The sequence below is a fragment of the Bubalus kerabau genome, chromosome 9 (assembly GCF_029407905.1).
Source record: "Bubalus kerabau isolate K-KA32 ecotype Philippines breed swamp buffalo chromosome 9, PCC_UOA_SB_1v2, whole genome shotgun sequence".
Taxonomy (NCBI): Eukaryota; Metazoa; Chordata; class Mammalia; order Artiodactyla; family Bovidae; genus Bubalus; species Bubalus kerabau.
This window is the reverse complement of record NC_073632.1, coordinates 57,667,270-57,680,230: the sequence shown is the minus strand read 5'-3', so window position 1 is coordinate 57,680,230 and position 12,961 is coordinate 57,667,270. Positions and strand designations below refer to the sequence as shown.

At 38.6% G+C, this 12,961-nt stretch overlaps 1 long non-coding RNA gene across 1 annotated transcript; it reads right to left on the bottom strand.

Annotated features, from left to right (window-relative positions):
- Nucleotides 1-7,825: 7,825 nt before the first annotated feature.
- On the bottom strand, nt 7,826-11,396 carry LOC129619905 (uncharacterized). The gene is made up of 3 exons (XR_008698279.1): nt 11,313-11,396; nt 10,354-10,530; nt 7,826-7,934 (listed from the first exon to the last, which is right to left on the bottom strand). It is a non-coding gene; the product is annotated as an uncharacterized LOC129619905 (long non-coding RNA).
- Between the last annotated feature and the right edge of the window lie 1,565 nt (nt 11,397-12,961).

Here is a 12,961-nt window from a genome sequence, read left to right as displayed (position 1 = left end):
CAAGCCGGCTCAGTGCAAGTGGTTTAAAGCCAACAGCCCACTCTTAATTCAAAAGGAATGGCCATTTATAACCATCACCTAAGGCTACAGGAGTGAAGAGTCTCTGCAACTTGAACTGTGTTCTCCTGCTTTTGGTCTTTGTGTTTGAAAACAAACTGAAAGTGTTAGTCTCTCAGTCCTGTCCCACTCTTTGTGATCCCATGGACTGTAGGCCACCAGGCTCGCCTGTCCATGGAATTCTCCAGGCAAGAATACTGGAGTGTTTACTTGCTTTACTTAAAAAAAAAAACAACAAAAACTTTTCCCATACAGACACTGGTCTTAATTTCTAGTATATTAATGTAACCATGGTGGGTAGGAAGCCACTGGTAGAAAATCTGCATGTATACTGGCGCCCTGCACCCTGCACTAGATTTCCAAGGACCAATGCAAGCTCCTCCTGCCTCACTGCTGTGTCACTCTGAGCATCTTCCTTTTGGATGTAAGTACTGTAAAGAAACAAATCATTAATGAAAAAAAAAAAGGAGAAACAAGATGTGAGTTTAGACTGCTAAAACACACAAAGGACATGGACTGCTGGCAGAGAAAGCCTGCATTAGCAGTGTGCTTTGCTGTATAGACAGTAGCTCTCTCCTTGGAGCTGATGGAGTTGACGGGCAGAGGCGAGCAGGACGTCAGCTGTCTGTCAGGTGGGGGAAGGGCGCGAAGCTATTGATACACAGATTCCTCAGCTAGGGGTCACTAGGCGCCCTTTGTATCTGTAGGAGAAGCCCATTCAACAATTGAAAACAGCTATGCTGAACAAATGTCTTTCTGCATACTAGCTCTCTATTCTCTTTTGTTTAGTTCTCTAGCATGCCTTTTACTGTACTGATTTGTCAAAATCTTATTATTCAAACTACAGGACAAGGATGTTTGCCACTATTTCTTTTAATTTCTTTCAATTTAATTTCTTTTTCTAGTCTAAAATAATTCACTGGATTAAAAAAAATAAACAAGGGTGATGTTTTGAGGGTTTTTTTTTTTTACATTATACATTTAAAATAATTTTACATGTTTTATGTCTTCTGCTAGTTTACATTTAAAAAAAAATCTTAAATAGCCAAGGATGAGAATAAAAATATTACTCTGTGAACTGCTTACCATTTTTTTTTTTTAAATCAGCATCAATTTTCTTTTGAGTACTTGCCGGATGAATCACCTCTTTTAGTTCTGGTCGTAATATTATTCAGCTAAGTCTTATCCCTCCACGGCTTCCATTCCTACACTTCATCTAACAGTGGTCAGAAAACCAAGACTGAGAAGGACAAATGATTTTTGCCTTGGTTATCATGGAGTTGGGAGGGGTACATAGGAAAATATCCTTTGGGGACTAGGCAGGGCCTACAACAAATGCTACTTTGAAATAAAATTTATTTTTTAGTCAGCAAATTATGACCTAAATTGGATGAAGCCTGAAAACTTTGTATATAATCTGGCTAGTGCAACTGGATTAAAACTTTGAAGTTTGAATATAGACATCAATACCATGCTTAACATGTTAAGAGTGGCTTCCATGAAAATAGTGTGAAAGAATTGATGGATTACTCTTGCCTCAGTGGCTGGGTTCCTGGATGCTTGGCCACCTCCCAAATATAAATTGAGTCCCCTAACTGGAGAAGATCATCTCTCCAGTGTAGGCTGGGACAATAATACACACACTCCACTCAGACAGTGCCTCTATGATGCATGTACCGAGATCTGTGCGCAGAAGTGCTGTTCCCCACAGGCCTAATGTGGCACACTTTCCACAGGGACACATGTAGTTTTAGAACAATGCTCACATCCCTTTTCCATCAGGAGTGGGCTGAGTCCTTGTTCAGAGGTGCCAGATAAAATACAGGACATTCAAATATTTCACTGAATATACTTATACCAAGAAAACCCCTTATTCTTTATTTCAAATTCAAATTCAGCTGGGTATCCTGTATTTTGGGATTCCCTGGTGGCTCAATGGTAAAGAATTTGCCTGCCAGTGCAGGAGACATGGGTTTGATTCCTGGGTTGGGAAGATCCCTTGCAGGAAGGCACAGCAATCCATTCCAGTATTCTTGCCTGGAAAATCCCATGGACAAAGGAGCCTGGTGGGCTACAGTCCATGGAGTCACAAAAGGACTCAGACACAACTTAGTGACTAAACATCAACAACAACAATTCTGTATTTTTCTTTGCTAAATCTGACAGCATTATCCTGATATTAAGGATAAATTACTTGTCTCTTTAGATAGGAATACTCAATTTTATTTTCACTGGGTTTAGGGAAAACAGGAAAAGATACAACATTTTTGCTTGTGAGTCTGTGTTCTCCACTTGAGGTACACTCATTTATAGGGGAAAAAAAAAAACAACTAGAAAATTGGTGTTTAGTCAGACTAGTCCAGAAGTAAAAGAATTCAAAATAATTGCTTCAGTCTAAAGTCCTAGAGTGATATATCCCCAGCATCTACTGCTATCCATGCAACTATTGCTAAATAAATCAGTATAATGGCTCAGGCAAATGGAAATCAGGAAGGGTCCATCTTTTCTTTGATTTTACTCTTTCAGAAAATAAATTCCCCTATGCCTTCATTTTATCTCTAAATATTTTAGTAGGGGAAGGGATACTATATTGGATAATAGTCTAAAGACAGAGTTGGTTTTACTTTTAAAATCTGACTGTAGTTGAGCATCTCAAAGATGTATGTTCATGCTAAGTTGCTTCAGTCATGTCTGACTCTTTGTGACCCCATGGACTGTAGCCCACCAGGCTCCTCTGTCCATGGGGATTCTCTAGGCAAGAATACTGGAGTGGGTTGCCATTCCCACCTCCAGGGGATCTTCCCAACACAGGGATTGAACCTGTGGCTCCTGCATTGCAGGTGGATTCTTTACTGTCTGATCCACAGGTAGTCTTAAATAAATGCACAATACTATTCAATATGCAATACTGCAACATTGTACATGTTCTTCCAAAATTTTTTAGTACCTGTATTAGGTCAGGCATGTGTACAACTGGAAAAGTCAGTAGTTTAAATTACCTGAATTGAAGAATACTTGGAAAATTCTTTAATGTTAAATTATTTTCTCTCCCTAGATGGTATAATACTTAAAAGATCAGCATGCAGTGTTCTTTTTTAGCTGTTTTTTTTAAAAATCTTTAGGAAAGGGATTATTAAAGCACTAACACTTTAAAATAGATTGCTTTACAGGGAGACTGGGTTTCAGACCTCATAAGCATTAGGAATCTGAATCAGAGATTCTGGAAAAAGGATGAGGAGGTAGTGGTAGGAAGTGAGGATCATTCCCAAGAAAAATGTCATTTCCCCATGCAGCAGCAGCAGCAGCATGTTATTTAATGGAGTAAATGGCAGAGGTCCACAAACAAGGACTTTTACCAAACTCCCTTCTCTCTTTCAACTTCTTTATGAAACCTACTGTCTGCCGAAGGACGCTTGTCCTCGCCCATTACCTCTCATCTCTATCAAACCACATTCCTAGTGTGGTTCTTGAATTCATCAGTCACTCAATTTTTATTCATGCAAGTTTCCCCAGAAGTTTATTAAAACATTTACATATTATTCTTAATAGGAAATGAATAAATCATTTATGACACTAATCCTGACCCGCGTTGTACTGCATTTTCATTTGCCTTAACGTATATCTACCTGATTGTTGCATTTACATTATTTCATGTTATCTTTTTTCTTTTCTTTTTGGAAAATAAAAAATGTTAGCTCTGGAAGTGGATAATGTGATGAAAAACACATTATAAAAGAAAAAATCCACCTCCATCCAAAGTAATGGCATTATGGGTGGAATCCAGTGTACCATGGAATGCCTAATGCATACAAGATGTGGAGCTCATCCCTTGGTCTGAACTTTTAAATACTAAGTAGCAATGAATGGGAGAAATAAATCAGATGGGGGGAGAGCTGGAATAATAAACAGTGGAGATGCTTCATACTCTCACCCCAGCAAAGCAATATGAAAAAGTGATCCCGGCTGTCACGAGCTACTACTGAGTGTAGAACTTCTTTGTAGCCCTTCTAACTTAAAAAAAAAAGGCAAGAAAAAATACTGGAAGAAAATAGCTTCCTTTGAGTCCCTCAGATTAGTTGTCAGTAAAACAAACTGCTATGTATCATCTGTTCAGTGACAGAAAAAATATATATTGAGATCAAAGATAATCAAGGTACACCTGGTTATTATTTGTAAAGACTTAACAGTAAGTTTTTAATGATTAATTTATCTGCCACATAACGCCTTAATAGATCATGTGGAACATCAAGGGAGGAATGTGGTACTGCATTTCTAAAGCCTCTTTCGATGTCTCTGAATGATAATAGGCATGGAAACCATCATTAGTCTTGTTAGACGATGGTTCCTTTAGGAATCTCCTATGTGTTACCTTTTGGAGGGAAGGTCAACGAAGCTGCCTCCTGGGACTCCCCTGCAGGATACAACCAACACAGGCATAAACTGTATGGAAATGGCTAAATTATCTTTACTGAGACCTTGGTCTTTCACATCAATCAAGTCCTTCTGAACTAGTAAAACAGATAAGCACCCTGCTGGCCAAAGTGTTACTATCCTTATGCTTGTCATGACTGGCACTACAAATTTAACAATAAACAGGCAGTTATTTGTCTTACTTCTTTAAAAAATAAAATAAATGTGCCGAAAGACATACAGTTGCAAGGACAAGTTGTGTTAACGGAGAGCAGAAGAAAGAAGATAATTGATAAGTGGATTCTGTGTCACTCTTTCTCTCAGTCCCTCCTGAGAAGTCCCTTTATCCAGGAATCCAATCCTAACTGCTATGAGAGCACATGGAGGAGGTAATAAGCGTTTGACAGGCCCAAACAAAGCAGATCGGACCCCGTGGCTGCTGTGTGGGAGGGGCGGCAGATTTATCCACCCTCACGGCTCAGCTTCCTGAGAGTGGAGTCGTGTCAATGCCTCATCCTGACACCTAACTCATGGGGGAATTATAAGTCATCAATACCAATGACTGTAAAACACTTTGTAAATAAAAATGGCTTAGAAGTTCCAATTAACAACAGAAAGTAACTCCTTTGGGATGAACCACAGAGAAATAACTACCGCCATAAATAAGCAATGGTGAGTTTAGTTTCACCTCCTATTTCAATGCCATTAAAGATGGGCCTCTATCCCATCTCCAGCCTGAAGACCCAGCTCTGATTTCTCTTCTTATCCACACTACAAAATGTCATGACTTAGGAAAGGAAGGGTTGAGGAAACACAGGATTGAGCATGCCCTACTGTTCTAATGTGAGTTCTCACATACACACACACAAATAACCAATCTCTCTCCAAGAGACATAACAATAAAAACCTGGGGAGATATAACTTAACTAAAGCTGCCAACTGATGGCCACTATTAGATGTGCGGCAAAGAGGGCCCAGAAGCAAGAGTGCTATCAGGATGTCTTTACTGTAATTCCATGCTTGCCCCATCTAGAATCTTCAGGGGTACACACAATAGATTATAAGTGTGGTCCAGGAAGTGTCTGCAGACTGCGCAGCATGTTCCAGGCACCGTACAGGTCACTTCCAATATAGCTTAGCCTGTGAGGAAACAGGCTTGGGGAGCAATCTAATATGGCCAAATTAAAACTCAATGAATAACCATATAATACTATATGTCAGGTATTGTTCTAAATGTATTATTAAACATCAGCTTTTTATTACTCAGAATAACCCTGTGAAGTGCATGCTATTATCAGTCACATTTTTTAGATAAAGAACCTCAAGCAGAGAGAGGCTGAATAACTTTCCTACAGTCATGGCGATCTGAGACTTGACAGATGGCAGTTGGCCTCCCAAGTCCATGTTTAGAACCACTTCTCTAAGCTAGAACAAGAACTCAAGCTCCCTGCTCCACAGCTTGGTGTCTATGGTCTTTGCTTGATTATAAACATTTAGCAATAAGTAAATAAGGTAAGACAGGGCAGTGTATCTCTCAGGTGCTTGCACACCTAGGCAATGACAGGCAAGTAAACACTAATGGTGATAGGAATCATGGCAATGTGCAAAATATTTGGGAAATACAAATACAGGAGCATTTAAATCAGACTGGGGGCTTAAGAGAAGTCTCTTTTTAAAAATAGCGAAATTTGGTTTCCATTCCTTCGAAACTCTCATTGTTTGTGCCCCCATTTTATTGCAAGGCTTCTTGTAACCTCTGGCATGGCTACAAGGAGTAACTTCAAATATCAAATCCAACCAAATTAGCACCACCCTTAGCTTCCATTGAGGCTACCGCAAGACCAGAGACTACAGCAGGCAAACACAGGCTTTTGGAGCTTGACAAGAAACCAGGAACAATCCCAGGGGTCCAGCGGTCTCTGTGAAGTGGTATCAGCCATGAGGCCTCAAGAATCTCTGAAGCAGCCTCAGGGGGATGGTGGGTTTGGCTGGGGCTACCATCACCACAGAGATCCTCGCGGACAGAGGCAGTGACAGTGGGCAGGGCAGTGCTTGCTCCCCTGCAGGGACCATGTCTAGGGTTAATGATGCCTCCAACCTATGAGAAAGGTCCATTCACAGGCAAAGAGACACCAGGGAGAAGGTGTTTGGGGAAGGTGAGCTGGGGAAGTGGTGTGGAGGAAGAAGGGACCCAGGCAGCATCCAGCACTTTGGCTTGGTCCCTGGTTTCCCTCTGCAGAGCTGATTCACAGCCAGGAAGAACTGACCTCCCAGTCCACCCCTCTGCACAGCAGTACCACAGTGACGCCTGAACAGGATCCACCCTGCCAGATACCTACCAAGGACACACGGAAGCCCTTAAACTCATGGTTGTTTACTGACTGTATGTCTTGTGTGTTTTAGAAGGTGTGGAGCATGCATACAATGAAGACAATAATGCTATAAATGAATGACATGGAAATACAGTCACTATGTATAAATGAGTGAAAGAATAGGTATGAAATAGTACATACCAAATCCAATTTCATAAATAGTTATATTACTATAGAAAGGCAGGAGAAATATACATCAAGATATTTACAATAAAAGGATTTTGGAAGGTTTTCTTCCTTATGCTTATCTGTAGTCTCTATAAAGAATAGGTATCATATACTTAGTTTCTTAAAGAGCTCATTTATGTTTTCCTTTGGAAGTGGGAGATTATAGAATAGATGGTACTGGTGGCATTATCAATCTTAGTGGTTTTTTTAAAGTGATGGTGTGATTGAAATATTTCAGGTTGAAGAATAAGACATTAACATCAGGGAGAGAAGTAACTTGATAAGCTGGATTTGCCAGCTCTCTTCTGTTGGCCAAAATAGAATTCAGATTTTATAGCTTCTCTGCAGCTCACTGAATCAAAATCAGAGTATCCCAAAGCAGAGCTAAAAGGATATTAACAGATTTCAGAAGAAAAAAAAAAAACAACAAAAAATTGGGTAGCCAAATTAATTTGGGAAATATTGAGCTAAAGAAAATTAAATAGGTTCCTTTACTGCAGGACTTCTCAGAGCCTTTATTACACTAAAGTACATTGTAAATTCCTCCTCCCCCAATATAATGGAGTCTATAGACGTTTCTTAACTTCATATTTCTCCATAGAATTCTCTTTTTTTCCAAAGCATCACATAGGACCTGAGACCAATAGAGCACACTTAAGATTATGCTGTTTTAAAGTACTATTCTAGAAACACTTATGAACACATGTATCATTCCCCTCAAGAGAATTTAAAAGTGATTTGGCAAACATAAATCTATTATTTTCACCAACACTCTTTAATTTCAAAAAACAGTGACATTTAGTGAGGACATTAAATCAGTTCCATCAGATTGTCTTCCCAGAAGCACCAAAGAGTTTCATGCCAGTGAATAAACATCTGAACTTCAACTAAAATCTGTGAAATCACTCTCAAATCAATGGGACCAGGCTGTAAACAAAATAAAGCGTACACCTGTCACTGCCATTCATTTAAGTCATCACAGTTTATAAATTTACATGCCATGAAAAGCTTTATTCATGTTCATATGGTGTGAAAATTGCAAGAAAAACTTCAAATTAATTACCTTTTAAAAAACAAAGCAATTGAATTTTATCACAGACAGAAAGGGAATTTATTCACATGCCATAAAGCTTCTGGAAATACCGTCATGAAATATGACTTTAGGAAAAGTGGCTCATGCCCTAACATGTCCCCAGGATGCAGAAGCAAATTCACCGGCCACAATTGCAATCCATGGTCTTAAGAGTTTTGAATCTGGTCCTCTCCCCAGCTTAGCCTTTGGGAGATATCAAAGGCAGACTTGACCCAACAATTTGCTCTTTTTTTTCTGGTTTACTCAGAAATATCCCCCAGGATCTACATAATTTTGTGACTTTGAGAACAAGAAGTTGAGCATTTAACACAGTTCATCGCACATTCCCCCTCACATGCCAGGAGTAGACATCTGTTGAACCACATCTCAGAATCCATTTGGCTGAAGGTGAGAAGGACTTCTGGAACTGAGTCACTTTTTTTTTTTTTTTTCTTGGAAGTCTCATTTTATTTCACACTGAAATAAGCTTATTAGTATGTAGAAAAGCAGCAGTTCCTTGATTTTCACAAATGTGTTTTGATTTTTTTATTCTGGGCTTTAAGTCCCTTCCTGCATACATTTAACTCCAGCCCACTCCACCTTGGGTACAAATACTGGGTCAACGACTTGGGAGGGGGATGTACTTCTCCCTGGAATCCTGCTTACATTTGCATGTGAAAAAGACAAAAATGCTTTTGAGTAATTAGTCATCTAAAATTCTGCACATGAGGAAAAAATTTGCTTTTGGATATTTATGGGGAGGAAAAAATCCATATGGACAATGAATACAGTATTGATGTGTTGGGGGGCAAGCTGGGGTGTAGCGCATTGTGTTGAATTTCATGTCAGCAATGTTAAAAGTGACATAGTCACTTTCTTATAAATAGGAGCTACTATAGGAAAATAGAACAAAGCTCTTTTCCCCACAACTTACATTTCTTACATTAATTCTGTGATTTAAAAAAGCCCTTTCTTTTTGACCTGATATTTTCATGCCATATTGAAGAAACTCATGATCAATATGTATTGATTTGATCACTAATTGCATTAATTTCGCTTTAGAAATTAGAAAGGCCCTAATGAGAATGTGAAGTTGCTTGAAGATAGTACATTATGGCTGGGCTAATTTAGCTGGACTCTGTGCATCAGATTATTTCATTATGAACCATCAATTACCATACAAACGGATGAGATAAATAGCTTTTTTCCTGAGCAGATTTACATTTTTGAATTCGTCTGTAAATTTCAAGAACTTAAGTTAATTTATATCCTACGACCATATTTAATATATAAATAGTTCAATCATGAATGCATTATCTGCATAAACCTTACTCCAGCCTTTCAGATAGGCTTTGAACATTGGAAAACAGTTTTTTTTTTTTTTTTAAAGTGTGCTCCTATTGCATTTAATCTCATAAAGAAAAATGTAAAATGAATATTTTTGGTAAAATTTTCCATACCGCTGCTTAGCAATTGGTGCAGTAAAACCAAGAGACCAAAATACCAATGTTATTCAAGATTTATAAAATCATGAGAATATGAAATAGTCAAGCTGATTTTGAAATTGAGAGCAGATACTAAAGTAACATTCTAAGAAACAAGAGACTATAGTGGCTTTTAAATCCCATGAGTGTATTTCTGCTGATTTTAGAAACCTACCTGTTCAGTTGAATCAGATAAAAAGACTCTAGAAGGAGAGTTCTCTGTGGTAAAATTCTATCTAATTTGATCTTTGTGAACTTGAGTGGGGTGGTATTTGGGCATATGGGAGAAACAAAAGTACAGAAAATTTTAAGATGTTCAGAATTCTGGGGTACCTTGAAGAGAATCAATGCATCAAAATAAAGTCCATGAAAAAAAATATTTGAAAGCTTTGTCAATTCTCAGAATGTGTATTTAACCACACCAAAGAAAATGAAATGGCTAATAACACTGGGCCTTTCCTGCAACCTTATGAAGTTCTGAAGCCCTAATGATAATGAAGATATTTAGCTACTTTGTCGCAATTTAGTATTTGGTGATAAAAAATCATGGGCACATGGCTTTGGAACCTAATTCCTACAGTTACTATTAATTTATAAGTTTTTAAACTTTAGAAAATAGTCCAAGGGCTGAATTTGTTCCTTCATTCATTATCTTGTTCATTGGCATTATAAGACCCTATAACATGATACACACACAAAAAGTGAATGGTTGTGAATTTATACATAGCTAAGGATAACGTATACTTTACAAGTAAAGCCCTTATGGGGAGAAGGACATGGCAACTCTTACCTGGAGAATCCCATGGACAGAGGAGCCTGGTGGGCTGCCATCTATGGGGTCCCACAGAGTCGGACACGACTGAAACGACTTAGCAGCAGCAGCAGCTGCATAGCCCTTATGAGACAATTTCCAGTTGACTAGAGATCAGCTGTGCTTCTGAGGTAGCTCAGTGGGTAAAGAATCTGCCTGCAATGCAGGAGGTATAGATTAGATCCCTGGGTCTGGAAGATCCCCTGGAGGAGGGCACGGCAACTCACTCCAGTATTCTTGCCTGGAGAATCCCATGGACAGAGGAGGCTGGCAGGCTACAGTCCATGGGGTTGCAAAGAATTGGACACTACTGAAGAGACTTAGCACGCATGCAGAGATCAGCTTAGCTCCTGGGCACTCACTATGTAGTCTTGGATTAGCACCTAGGAGTCGATGTGAGCGCTCTATCCCCACCGTAAATTTTGTGAAGCCAAATCTGAATTTCATATATGAATGAATGATGAATGAATTTCATCATATGAATTTTCATATGATGCCCAGGAGATTCCTATGCTCATTAAAGTTTGAGAATACACATCTAGTCTTTCATCATCTTACAAATGTGGCAACAAGGCAAAGAAAGATTAAGAATGGCTCAAAGTGACAAAAACCAACTCTCAGAGGTTTCTAAGGCTGATATCTCCAGTGGTTAGCGCGTGAGGCTAAGTAGATCCTAGTCACGGATCAGGTCGCAGTTTGTTAAGGTTGGATGTTGGTTGAGCTACCCAGTAGCTTCGGAAACTGCTTCACTATGGTTATAAAGAGTGTGTTTGGAGTATGCTGATGGATTAGTACTAGGGTAGCCCCACCCCAAGCACAATCATTCTGAATTTCTGCTCCTCAGAATCATTTCATCAGTCTAGCCCATGAGACCTGCCCGACTTCAAGCCACTTTCTGTGTAGAAAATTCAAAATAGGGGAGAATAGTAGATACTTACTCACAGAACAAAGTGTGACGGTCAGTTGTGACATATCTGTCAGTATATCACCACATAGAAATGAGAACAGCAAGGGAGGTAATAAGTGGAGGAATTTTTAGTGTGGTAACCTACAGCTGAGTATGTGGAAGGCAAGTCAATAGTGGCCCAGTATAGACACAGCTGAGGGCACTTAATTAGTGACAATTACAACATTGTTCTATGCTGCTGCAACCTTGCTCTTTCCCTGTAGATAAACTCTTTTGAGTAAATACAATGTCAAGAAAATGGACAAGCCCTTTGACTTGCTAGAGCACCATGAAAGTGGTGTATTCTTCTTTCAATTGAAACATGCCTTTTTCAACTGGACTTATTAAGGGGAATTAGACCTAAGGTTTACTAAAAATTCATATAGCCTACCACCCATACATTATTTATATTAGTTATTTAGTGTTAAATATGCAGCAAATAGTCTTTCTTCAAAAAATTTATGCTAATAATTATCATATTCTGAATGTTACAGTTAGGGCCTCATAGAGAATAAATACCTATAAATATGTTTTGACAAATACACATTTATGTATATCAATATTTATACCAACTACTGATGCTTAATCATTTATAAAGGAATAAAGCAATTTGGTTTGGCTCACATGGATTAGATCTCATGTAGAGATTGTAACATTATATGTGCATGTTCATTTAAGGCAGTGTTCATGTCTAAGAAAAGGCATGTTAAGAATGATATTAATATGCAATTAAAGTTGTGGGCAGGAAAAAGTATCTAAAAAATTTGGAGACAGGGCAGTCAGATTTCACAGACTTTACGAAGAAAATTCAAACTTTAGGGTCAGTATAACTTTTAAATACAAAGGGATGAAAAGTATGTCATTTTAGTTAAATTTGGCAGGGAAAGGAAACATCAATATTATAGGTATTGTATTTATCTTTCAAAACATTTAAAAACTGTACTATTTCCATTTCTCTAACTCTGAGGGCTTAAGTCAGTACAAAGACTGTTCTCAAGAAACAGAAGCTATAGCAGTTTTCTTTTCTAATTTTGCAGTTCTCATTAACTGCTTCACAGTAGCCAAAAATAAATATTGTGAATTTGCAATTCCATGATTTCCTAGTGACAACCTGATAATTCTGTCTTTCAAAGACAAAGTGGGATGGGTGGTTGCTGTTCTCATATGGGACTGGGGTTGGGTTTGGGGCTGGGGTGAGGGAATTAATTTGCTCTGATCCACTCACCTGTTCTCACCTATTTCTTTTGAGACCCATGGTACAAGAAGGGCTCTAACTCATCCTGGTCCCTCTGAAAGGTGTTCTAGCCAACTCCGCTTACCAGTCTCAATCAATCCATCACAATTCATCAAGGCCTTATTTTTCTCTTAACTAAACATTTTAGGTTTAGTTTTATGGACTTTCAATGAAAAAAAAATGTCTGGTTATCGATTAAAGCACTTAGAAATCTGCACCTGGTATTCTTCACTACTGTATATATATATAATTGGCATTGTATTCACTGAAGATGAACTGAATGGGGATTTTGGGGAAGTCAACTTTCTTTGTATGAACACATGTGTGCTTTTCCCCACGCTGTCCCTCTGTCACTGTGCCTCTGCTCCCCAACTTCCTTCTTAGCTGCCCTTTGAGACACTCCTTAA